Source organism: Phascolarctos cinereus, unplaced genomic scaffold, assembly GCF_003287225.1.
Source record: "Phascolarctos cinereus isolate Bilbo 61053 unplaced genomic scaffold, phaCin_HiC Scaffold_1;HRSCAF=81, whole genome shotgun sequence".
NCBI lineage: Eukaryota > Metazoa > Chordata > Mammalia > Diprotodontia > Phascolarctidae > Phascolarctos > Phascolarctos cinereus.
Window position 1 is genome coordinate 275,611,816 of NW_027555514.1, and position 13,073 is coordinate 275,624,888.

Genomic DNA, 13,073 nt, shown 5'->3' on the forward strand with positions numbered 1-13,073 from the left:
CATACGGCCGTTGATACTCTGCATTTCTTCTTTTAAACATTTCCTGTTCATAGCCTTTGTCCTCTTGTCAGGGAAGAGCTGAACTCTTATTCTGTACTGATTGGTGACTCAAAAGATTGGGACAGGGACAGAGAGCCTATCAGCCTCTCGTACTGTGGTTCCATCCTTCTCTGACCCCGGGTGTGAACAATTTTTTCTCCCTGAAATGTCCTTCTGAAAGGTCCAGAGCCCATTAGGTTTGTCCTGTGTTTGTATTTCAGGTGTAAACTGAGTTGATAATGAGAACAGAACAGGGAACGACTTAGCTTTGTCCACTCATACCAATAAACAAATCAATTGACAATATTGCATTAAGAGCCTACTGTGCATCAGGTACCGTGCCAGGCACTGGAGATCCAACGACAAAATAAGACAAGGAGTTTACATTCTATCAGGAGAACCAAACGTACACAGTACCGTGCCAGGCACTGGAGATCCAAAGACAAAATAAGACCAGGAGAACCAAACGTACACATATAGAAGTAAATCCTGGAAAAAAAAAGATAAAAATGACAAATTTTTTCAAAACAAACAGAAAACTACAAATTTTAAAAATCAAAGACAAGATAAACAACATTGAAGGCAAAAACACTTTGAGTTGATTAATAAATCTGGGAGCTAGTCTTTTGGGAAAAATTAAATGTACAAACTTAGGTAATCTGTTTTGTTTTGTTTTATTTTGTTTTGTTTTTGGGTGAGGCAATTGGGGTTAAGTGACTTGCCCAGGGTCACACAGCTAGTAAGTTCCAAGCATCTGGTCTGAGACCAGATTTGAACTCAGGTCCTCCTGACTCCAGGCCTGGTGTCCTATCTATGGCACCACCTATCTGCCCCTTTTTCTTTCTTTCTTTCTTTTTCTTTCTTTCTTTCTTCCCTTCCTTTCTTCCTTTCTTTCTCTCTCTCTTTCTTTCTTTCTTTCTTTCTTTCTTTCTGTCTGTCTGTCTGTCTTTCTTTCTTTCTTTCTTTCTGTCTTTCTTTCTTTCTTTCTAACCTAAGTTAGAGAGAGAGAGACAGAGACAGAGAGATCAAATTGCTAATGTCAAAAATAAAAAAGAACTAATAAATGGATGGGCAGCTAGGTAGTGCAGTGGATGGAGTGCTAGGCCTGAGTTTGAATCTGGCCTCAGATACTTATTAACTGTGTGACCTTGGGCAAGTCACTTCACCCTGTTTGCCTCGGTTTCCTTATCTGTAAAATGAGCTGGAGAAGGAAATGGCAAACTTCACCATTATCTCTGCCAAGAGGAGTCACGAAGAGACAAACACAACTGAAACTTAACAACAACAAAAACAACAAATAAAGATCAAATTTAGGAAATTGCTAGAAACTATGCCCGATTATATGGTGGAAAAATGTTTTCTTTAATGGATTAATATTTACAAAAAGTAAAACTCATGGGTTCAATGATCATTTCTATGAATTTAGTGCCCAAGTCTATCTATCCAGCCTAAAGATCCCTCCTGAGCTCCAGACCTGTATCACCAACTGCCTTTTGGACATCTTGAATTGAATGTTCCTTAAGCATCTCATACACAACACGTCCAAAACAGGACTCATTATCTTTTCCCCCACCCTTCCTTCTTCACATCTTTTCTAATGATGTCCAAGGTACCATCATTCTCCCAGTTTCACCCAGCCTTGCTACTCTGGTATCATGCTCTGCTCCTCACTCATACTCACTGCCCATATCCGATCTGTTGCCAAGCCTGGTTGCTTCTACCTTCACAATATCTCTCTCATACACCCCCTTCTCTCCACTCCCACAGCCACTGCCCTAGTCCAGGCTTCATCACCTCTTGTCTGTCTTACTACAATAGCCTTCTTCTTTACCTGCTCCAAGTCCCCTTCCACTCCAACCCATACTTGACTTGTTTGCCAAGATGACTTTCCTAAAGTTCAGTTCTGACCATGTCACCTTCCTACTCCATAAGCTTCAGTGGCTCTCTATTACTAATAAGGTCAAACACAAAGTCCTCTTTTTGGCATTTTAAACCCTTCACAACCTGGCTCCCTCCCACCTTTCCAATAATTTTACACTTTACTCCCCTCCACACTCTCAATGACTCAGTCATCTCCCAATTCTGTGTCCAGGGCATTCCCCATACCTGGAATGCCCTGCCTCTTAGCTACCTTAGTTCTTTCAAGACTCTGTTCAAATCTCACTTTCTACAGGAGGCCTTCCCCCCCACTTCACCAATGCCTTCCCTCTGATATTGATATCCATCCATTTTGTATGTAATTTGGATATACAGAGTTCTTTACAAGTTGTCTCTCCTATGAGAATGTGAGCTCCTTGGGAGCAGAAATTGTGCTTTTGCCTTTATGTGTACCCCAACACTCAGCATAGGGTCTGACACATAATAATAAATGCTTGTTTTGACTGCCCGACCTGCTATGTACAAAACACTGTGTTGAGCACTGGACATACAGAAAGAAAGCAAGACAGTCCCTGCACTCAAGAAGGTCATGTTCAAATAGGAGGTGATGATACTTAAGAATTTTGGCTACAAGTTAGATGGAAAGGCCACTGTGGTCCTTAGGTTGCAGTTTTAATTAAAAAAAAGAAAATCTTCATTTTTGCAGGTAATATGATGGTTTACTTAGAGAATCCTAGAGATTGAACTAAACATTACCTGCAACAACTAAACATTTCAGGAAAGTAGGAGGATAGTAAACTCACAAAATCATCAGCCTCTCTGTACATTACCAATAAAACCCAACGTTCCATTCAAAATTTCTACAGAACGTCTAAGATGCCTGGGAGTTCACTTACCAAGAAACATGCACACAGAAATTAAATGACTACAGCTACAAATCATTCTTTACAGAAATAAAGGAAGATAAATAATTGGAAGAGAATTCACTGTTCATGATTGGGCTGTGCTAAAATAACAAGAAACAAGAAGACTATATAAATCAATTTATAAATCAAGTGCAATACTTTGATTTATGATAATTCTCCAGTTCAATAGAGTTTATTGGTTTAGTCCTTCAGGATATTTTGAGGTTTATGTGTACAGTAATGCAGCTTTTAATGTGTAATTCTAGCCACCAGATTGTGGTTATCTAGGTATTGGGTAAGAATAGGTTTTTACAGTCTAAAGTAACACGTGTAGCACATTTCCTGTTGTGTCCTTCATAGAACAACATCTGTCTCTAACTCCAAACGCCTTAAAGATAACTCTTCTGTTGCTTCTTATGGCAATGTGAAACCCTCTGTTTCCACAAAGAAATCCTTTTGATTCAGTTATTTTTTTTACTTTTTTGACATATGCATATGTATATATCTACACATACATTTGCATACATATATATAGATACATACATTTTTAGGTATATGTGTGTATACATACATAGATGTGTGTATATATATGTGTGTGTGTGTGTGTGTATATATATATATATATGCATATAGGTGGTACATAGATAAAGCCACATATATAGGTGTGAATATATAATGATATATATGTATATGTATACACACATACATTTGTGTATATATACATGTGTGTACACACACACGTACACACACACACATACCCTGCCTTTTTTTTAGTCTTTCTTTTTTTTAATTTAATTTAATTTTAATTTTTTTTATTGCTTTTTTTTTTTTGGCTAGGCAATGGAGTTAAGTGACTTGTCCTGGGTCATGCAACTAGTAAGTGTTAAGTGTCTGAGGCTGGATTTGAACTCAGGTCCTCCTGACTTCAAGGCCAGAGCTCTATTCACTGAGGATTCTTATTCCCTTTCTAGAACTAATAAAACATTGTTTCATTTGCTTTTTTGCTTGCTGGCCCTTCCTTATCCTTCATCTCCCTGCTCCATCTGCGTTTTGCTCTACCCTTCCCCCATGGTGAGTTCTCTTTAGCTACTCTGTCCTTCTAATCTGTCTCCTCTGCTCCAATTCTTTGGCTATACCATTAGTACCGACAGCTTGGCCAAGGTCTTCCTTGGCCTTGGGGGTTCCTCCAAGGAGGAGACCTTTTGTGCTTTGTCTGCTCACTGAGTGTCTCTTCTCTTGCAGCCCCTTTTCAATTCCATTCTTCCCAATCTCTTGCCATATTTTGTTGCTGGTGATGTGAGTGGAAAGGAAGACTGGACAGAGAGGATTAAGAACATGGTAGTTGTTAGGAAAAGAATATGGATCTTTGGAGAAGGGATGATAGAATTAAGGCTTTGCCAATTTTTTCCTCCCTTCATTATCTTAAACTCTTAAAGAGCTAATAAGACTGGTTGCTTAACAGATGATGGGGCAATACAATTTTCTTCTCTGTGGTCTGGGGAGGTTTCTAGCTTGTCATAGTCCTATCCCTCTCCCCAAATGTCAAGTGAGCCACCCTAGGCTGATGGGGATAAACTGCTCAGTTGATTCCAGTGGATCTTGAAGCCCAGAAGGGACAAATGGGAAGCACATTGAATTAGAAGATTTGCTGAATCTCTTGACCTGGAGATGGTAGTGAGTGAGAAGGAGGCTGACTACCTTAGGGTTAGAGAGAAGGGACAGTAGACTGTGCTATCAACACAAGCCAACCTGATACCAGAGATGGAAACCTATTTGGTAGGTCTGAAGGGCATCTGTCTGTCTGTCTATCTATCTATCTATCTATCTATCTATCTATCTATCTATCTATCTATCTATCTATGTCTATCTATCTATCTATGTCTGTCTGTCTGTCTGTCTGTCTATCTATCAATCTATCTGTCTGTCTATCTGTCTATCTGTCTATCTATCTATCTATCTATTTATCTATCTATCTATCTACACACATATACACACACCTATATGCCAATATAGACATCTATATATGTACATATCTATGTATCTATACACATATATACCTAAATATAACTCATACTCCTATGGGGTCAGAGATCAGCAGAACTAAAGCAGAAGGGAGAAATCAGGAGCAAGCCCCCTTAGGGCCCTACATTCAAAGCTGATTGCAAGGAGGCCAAGCATCTCCATCAGGAAAAGGGAACTCTGAAATACATTTAAAAAAAAAAATTGACCTCTGACTGGGATGCCATCTCCTGGACAATTTTGACCAATCAAATGCCACTCAGGAAAATGGAAGAACTATGACAGGACCTCTAAGTACTCAGAGGTGAGAACTCTAGAAGATGTCGGACCAACCTCAAGCAAAGACTTAGGGGAACTGAGCCTGAGAACACTGACAAGGAGTGACCTCAAGAGCCTCAGCCAGAGACATATACTGAGAAGTCACACTAGAGGCGGTGCCTGGTGGGAACCTAGCGAGAGTATGACTATAATTGACCAAGGCTAAGCAAGCCTCTGGGGAGGATATTCATAGGGAATAAGCAATGTTGTGAGCCCCATTTAATCTGATCTATAAATAAATCTGCTCATTTGCTGATCTCTGTGACCCTTATGCTTTCAAAGCGACAGTGGGTGATGTCAAATGATAAAGTTCCTGGATTGTTTGGGTGGAGGCAATGAGTCAGAGAAATTTAAAAGTTCCCCAAATATATATGAGGCCCTAGTGACATAAAAGTTGCATGAATGATAAATGGATTCTGACTCTGAGTACAGAGGTAGGAGATGTGTCACCAGGAGCACTGGCTAGACAGAAAGTTCACTGGACTGTAAAGAGGCCTGGAGGCCAAAGCAAACTGACCATGTGACCCAGGGACAGTGGGGCCTCTCTCTGGGCCTCAGTTTCCTCAACTGTAAAAAGAGGGGCTTACATGAGATCTCTCTATGATTCTTTGATTTTTAGGACCTTCCTCTGGTGAAAGAGAAAGGCTTTGAGGGTTTGGCAGGACAAATCCTCGGGGAGCTGCCAAGCTGTGCCCATGAAAGTGAGGACCAGGTCTAAAGAATACTAGGACATAGTGAACCTCTGTGGGGGCAAGAGCCAAAATGCAAGATTTCTTTTTACAGAACTGAAACTTATTAAAGGCAAATGGAAAATCTTTGACTCAGAAACCTCCTTCCCCAAAGGTCCTGGCTCTGACTTGAACCAGACACCCTAGAGAGATAAACTTGCCTCATATGATATTATCTTTTACCATCCCCACCCCCAATCTTAGGATTACAGATTTAGAGTGGAAAGGGATTTCAGATGGTATCAAATCCAGTGCCATCATTTTACAGATGGGAAAACTGAGACTTATAGAAGTTAAGTGACCCATTCAGGGTCACTTAGCTATGAAGCATCTGAAGCAGGATTCAAACCCAAGTCTTACTGACTCCAAGTCTGGCATTCTCCTCTCTATGGCATATGGAGTCTTCCTCTTCACCTCTCCACTCAGTCCTACGCTTCATCCTTCTAGGCTATTTTTCTACTTCAAAATCACCCTTGACAGAAATGAATTAGGGACTTGGAGAGTTGCAGAAATTCAGGGAAATGTCTTGTGTGCTGGAGAGAGTCCATTCTTATGTTGAATACTCCACACTCTTCTCCTCCAGACCTGGAATTTGACAACATTCTGAAATAGCCGCCATATTGTGCCCTTCCTTGGGCTCGTTTATCACTGTCCAGAGAATGCTACAAACCGTCTTATTAAAGAGTGAAATTTGACCATTATCGCAAGGAACAGGAACAAAAGAATGGTGATAAAACATAATACAACATATGCAGTATATAATATATGATGTCACATAGTATTACATAACACAGTATAATATATGATGGGATATATAATACAATGTAATATATGATATGATATACTATAATATAATGTAACATAATATAACAGCATAATTCTCCCTGCCTCTCTTTCTGTCTATCTCTGTCTCTGTCTTTCTCTCTGTCTCTCTATCTATAATACATAATGTGTGTGTGTGTGTGTGTGTGTGAGTGTGTGTGTATGCGTGAAAAGAACTAGGTCACTTGAAGATTTTTTTTTTATTAGTAGGTAGAAAAAGGCCCAGTAGGAGGGAGTGGTGGGCAGCACCTTCATTCCAATGAAGTTACTTTTCTAACAGGCTGCCTTTTGCTGGGAGGGTCATTACCCTTTGACAGCCGTGGCCTCTGACCCCCACCAACCCCGCCAGGTCCGCCGCGCCTGGCCCTGCAGCCCATGGAGTTCCCTGCAGGCCCTACCCAGAAGGCAAAGCTCAGGCTGCCAAGGATGCCAGAAGCTGCTGGGACACGGCCTGCCTGAAAGGCTTGGCCGATCTCTGGCCCCTAGCTGCAACTTACTTTGTCTTCCTTTCACTAGAATGCCAATGCTTCATATGCTCCCCAACAAGAAGATGAAAACGTGGCGATGATAAATGACAATGATCTTTCGTCACCGCCACCTCTGCCCAGGTTGGAACCTTAAGACTTTAATCAAATGCTGGTAAGTAAATTAGTCCTCCGCTGCCAAGGAGGGTGAAATGTGGGCTAGGCATGGCTGTTTTCTCTTTTATGTGAAGCCCAGTGAACCTCATTTAGAAAGCTCTGGGGGAGAGGTGGGGGAGGACTCCCAAACACTCAGGACTCCTCCACCCCCCAACACTACCCACAACAGAGCTTCAAATGGGCAGGCAGGGATGGGTGAGCCTCAGCAGCTCCACGGCTTACAGAGAAGTAATGACTCCTGGGAAGGAGGGCCAGCAGACAGCCCTAGGGACCCCGCCCCCGCCCCTGCCAAAAGGAGGCTTTTCCCAGTCCTCCTGGCTGTTCCTCATGGGACTGCGGTGAGTGCAGACCCCACTTCTGTGGGACCTCTGCATTGTCTGCTTGGCTTGCTGCAGACATTTTTCTCTTCTACATATTTGTCCATCCTAGCTGCGTTAGAGTAGTTCATTCATTACCGCAATACAAGGGATTTAATCATTTGGAAACTTAGGATGCTTTTAGGTTTTTGCAATTATATGTAATGGTGTGAGGGCTGGTCCTCCCCCCTTCTGATCAATTGGGAGAAACTAAGACCTTTCTGGCATGTGCTGAAGGTCCTGCCTCCTTTCCCTGTCCCACGTGTTGTCTTGTTTGGTTGGGCCCAAGTCCTGTTCACACACACACACACACACACACACACACACACACACACACACACACGCACACACACCCTAGTATCTCCAGGAGACACCAGGCTGTTTCTGCTGGCCTGGGAAAGGGAGGGCCTGCACAGCCAGGTCAAGAGACTGAGAAGAAGAAAGATGAGGACAGCCAGAGCAGTCTCAACAGCTTCTGGCTTCACCTGGCTTTGCCTCCTGAGAACTCTCTCCTCTCCCAAGAGGAAGAAGCTAGCAGAGTCAGGGAAGGCCCTTGTGCTCCACACAGAGCAGTCATGAAGATGTTGCCAGGGCTGGTGAAAGTAACTCCAGGGAACAAGAGGTCCCACTACCATCAGCACCACTGCCCACGCTGCCTGCCCCCAGCAGGAAACGAGTCCAGGAGATGGTGTGAGCAAAGGAAGACCTCGCCATTGTCGTCACCTCCCCTCCCACCCTGCCAACCCCTGGGGAGCTGGCCCAGGACCCTAAAGCTAAGAGCACCAAGGCCATTCCAGGCCCTCGCCCCTGTGCCCTATCCAGTCACCACCACAGTCTGGAGCTGCAAGTCCCCCTGTGGGCATCAAGACCCTCAGCCCTGGGCAGCTACCACAACTGAAAACCTGCCAAAGAAAAGGCCATCTCCCCACCAGAGTCCTGGGCCTGGTTCTTTCAGGGCTTCGTCAGTGCAAATGTCCCTAAAAAGCCTGTGTCTGTGCTTTCATCAGCCTCCAATCAAAGCGGATTACTTGCCACTGAGACCCCCAGATCTTCCCATCCAGCCAAGAGGCTGAGCTCTCCTGGGGACAGTTGTGCCTAGTTAGAATGAGAGCTTCTTGAGGGCAGGGACCATTCTGCTTCTTTATTCACACCCCTGATGATTCGCACATTGTAAGCACATCGTGAGCAATAATACAGGCTTTATTATTCATTGGTGATATTTCGTGTTGGAATTCATTAGCTGATATGTGAAGTTATTTAGTAAATGTTATTTTCATTAATGTTTACTGTTATTTCTTTTAAAATTAGTTTAAAAAGAGGTATTTGTATTTTATAGAACCTAAGAATTACACATGTAAGACATATGTACACATGCTTTGTACATGCGTGTGTATCCATGAATGCACGTGTATGTGAATGTGTGTATAAACAGAGAGAGAAGAGAGAGGGAGAGAGGCAACATGGGTGGGTGGGGTTAAAATGAAGCAGAACCACAACTAAGGTGTGGAGATGGAATCTTTGCCTCAATCACATAGAGTTCTGTAGAAATCTCCGGCATGCATCTCCTCCCAAAGATGGTGTGGTTGGGTCTTCCTTACTGGAAGCCCTCCTCACTGAGGCAGGGACCAGCACTTGGAGGGGGCTCACTCAATAGTGGCTGATTAGGTTTGATTACAAAGGATTTGAACCCCAGGTGCTTGGCACGCGTACACACACACATACACATACACACACACACACACACACACACACACACTCATGGCATTCAAGGCAATCGTCATTGAACTGGTTACAAAGGATGCAGCGTGAATGCCTGTAAATGTCACCAGCCTGAGAGTCCAAGATGAGTCTTTTGGTCCAGACTCTTATTACTATGTGGCTTCCAGCAATCACTAAGCATTTATTAAACACCTACTATGTGCCTGACATTGTATTAGGTGGGGCAGGGGGTGGTACAGAGCTCCAAGTGATTCAGCCCTGACCCTTTTGAGGTATTTCCATTCCGATGGGGGAAGACACATATGCAAACAGAAATAAATGCAAACCACATATATCAGGGACATGCGCTAAGTGAGGCAGTGGGACACACAGTAGGACTGAATCTTACAGCAAAAAGAAGTCGAGGTGAGGAAGGAATGTATTCCATCCTGAGGAGTGATTGGATTTGGACTTGCGCATGGTCATTTTGGAATAAGTATCCAGTCTATGGAGGGTAATAAGGTGTAATAAGCTAGATAGGCAGGCTGGGTCCAGGTTCTGAAGGCTTTTAAATGCCCAACAGGGGTTTGTATTTGATCCTAGAAACAATAAGGAGCCATTGAAATTTATTGGGGGGGGGAAGTGCTGATGGTGGGGACATGGTCAGATCTACACTAGGCAAAATCACTTTGTTGGCTTTGTGGAAGATGGGATGGAGTGGGGAGGGTTTGAGGTAGGGTAACCAAATAGTTGGTTATTGGTGAGGGTGACAAGTTATCATAATAGCAATAGGATTTCAGAAAAAAGGGGGGGGCAGAATATGTGAGAGACGTTGTGGAGACATTCACTTAATGTCTCTGGGTCTCAGTTTCCTCATCTGTAAAATGAGGATGTTGGAGTAGTTGGCCTCTCAGATCTTTTCCAGTTCTAGATCCATGATCCTATAAATCTTTTTTTTTTAAAGTGAACACAAAATAATGAAGAATGAAATGAGCAGAACCAAGAGGACATTGTATCCAGTAAGAGCAATATTGTTTTTTTATTCCATAAATTAAAAATAAAATCAAATAAATGTTTAAATGAACAGTCATTTCATAAGGTAAACATTGATCATTTGTCTTGCATTTTTAAAAGCTCTTTTAAAAGTGTAATCATTATAGCTGTGTGACCCTGGGCAAGTCACTTAACCTTGATTGCCTCACCAAAAAGCAAAAAAAAAAAGTGTAATTGGACCCCAAGAATTGCAGTCAGTCTACTGGAAAAACAGATCCTTGGAACACTGTCTCTAGGTGGTTCTTTCCAAAAAATAACTCAGGTGGAGTAAAGAAGTTAGACCCTAGTCTATTCATTCCCTTGGTATGATCAGGAAGCAGCTCTTAGACATAAATAAAGTGGTTATTAAGCATCTCGTATGTTGCTGGGCACACAGTTGGTACTCAAAGTCTTAATGAATTACATCATGTAATTAATCAACATGGAAAAGTATGATAGAGAGGAAATAAAATTAAACCAGCAAGAAAACCAACTGCTTTTCAATGTGATAATGTAATGTGGCTGGTTCATGTGGCTTGCTAAGAAACAAGAATAGATATCTTTAGCATCTCCCCCACTCTTCCCAGCCCTTCTCCAACGAAGACTGATGCCTGCCAGAGGCTGGTCACTCTGCTGTCCTTAGAGAGAGAGAGGGTACAGGGCTGCAATTATACCTGGCTGTTCCCTTGAATATTATTAGTCTAGGGGAAATTACTGTGAGGGTCAAGCTAAATGCCTGATCACTATTCATTAATGGGGAAAGGGGGGCCCCCAACTTTTATATCCAAGGCTTGACTCCTGAACCACTAAATACCAGTTCCACGATGAACACACATAGCAAATAGCAAAGAAAACCATTTATCCCAGCCAATAGCAACACAGAAATTGGAGAAAGCGTGCGCATATCTATGTATATGTATTTGTGTACATGCATGTGGATATAAACATATATGTATACATATACATGTGTATATACATGTACACACACACACCAGACAATACAGATTGAAGGAGCTCTCCCATTGGGAGTGAGACTTCTCAGCTCCATGAACACTGAGAGGTATCTCACCCAAGGGGAAAATTCCATGACGTCTTTAGTGTAGCAAAGCTGAGAATGGGGACATGATCGACATTTTGCATGTAGGCTTCTTTCCACAGACTCTCCCCTTCAGTGACCTAAGGAGAGGTTAGCATCATCATCTTCTCTGTCAAAGCTGGAAGCCAGAAAAACCCAGAGAATAAAAGCAGGGGTGGGCGACCTGTGGCCTCAAGGCCACATGTGGCCCTCTAGACCCTCAAGTGCAGCCCTTTGACTGAATCCAAACTTCACAGAACAAATGTTTGGATTCAATCAAAGGGCTGCAGGTTCCCCGTCCCTGGCTCTGGGCCACAATAATTCACAAAAACTGTGTACTAAGATGTAGAGCAGTGGTTCTCCAAATTCGTGATCTTAAGACCCCTTTGTACTCGGCTCCCTCCCCCATGAACCCCTAAAGAATGAATCCTGGCCACTATACCCAAACCAGCTACCATCAAGGCCCTGTTGGCACACCTTCATTGATGGAGATTTGCTATTTTGGGGGCCAAACTAGAGGATCGGGACTATTAGAAGTGAAATTCAGTTCCTTCCAACCCAAGTCAATGAGCATTTATTAAGCACCTACTGTGTGCCAGACACTGTAGGAGGCCCTGGGGGTACAAAGACAAAAACTGAAAACAATATTGGCCATTAAGGAGCTTAATGTTTTAGGTTTTTCCATCTAGAGCTGGAGGGGACTTTAGAGGTCACCTAGTCCAATCCCCTCATTTTACAGAGGAAGAAGCTGAGGCCCAGAGTAGTGAAATAACTCTTGGAAAGTTTAAACCCAGGGGCAGCTAGGTGGCTCAGTGGATAGAGCTCTGGCCTTGGAGTCAAGAGGACCTGAGTTCAAATGTAGCTTCAGACACTTGATACTTAACTAGCTGGGCAAGTCACTTAACCTAGCTTCTTTCCATTGTAGGAGGGAGGGAGAGGAGAACTACAGAAATGAGTAGATAACAAAATAGATACACGTAGATACAAAGTAAGTTTGAGGGGAGACTCAAATACTCCTAATTATGGGGCTGGCAGGAAACACTTTAGACTGAGATTGTGATTTGGGAGCTGAGCCTTGAGGGTAGCTGGGGATACCAGGAGTGGGTGGGAATGAAAAGAGAGAGCATTCCAGGTACAAAGGCAGGGTGGGGAAGCAGCAGTGGGCCAGTGTGGCTGAAACGGAGGAGGAGGGTGTAGGCGAGTCATGTGAAAGTGGTCTGGAAATTCATGATCAAACAGGAGGTAGAGAACATTATAAAAAGCAAAATGGACAACTTTGATTACATTAAATTGAAAAGCTTTTGCACAAAGCCAATGCAACTAAGCTTAGAAGGAAGGTAGAAAATTGGGAAAGAATTTTACAACCAGTGTTTCTGATAAGGGCCTCATTGCTAAAATATAGAGAGAATTAAGTCAAATCTATAAGAATGCAAGTCATTCCCTAATTGATAAATGGTCAAAGGATACGAACAGGCAGTTCTCAGATGAAGAAATTAAAGCCACCTATAGTCAAATGAAAAAATGCTCTAAATCTCTATTGATTAGAGAAATGCAAATCAAAA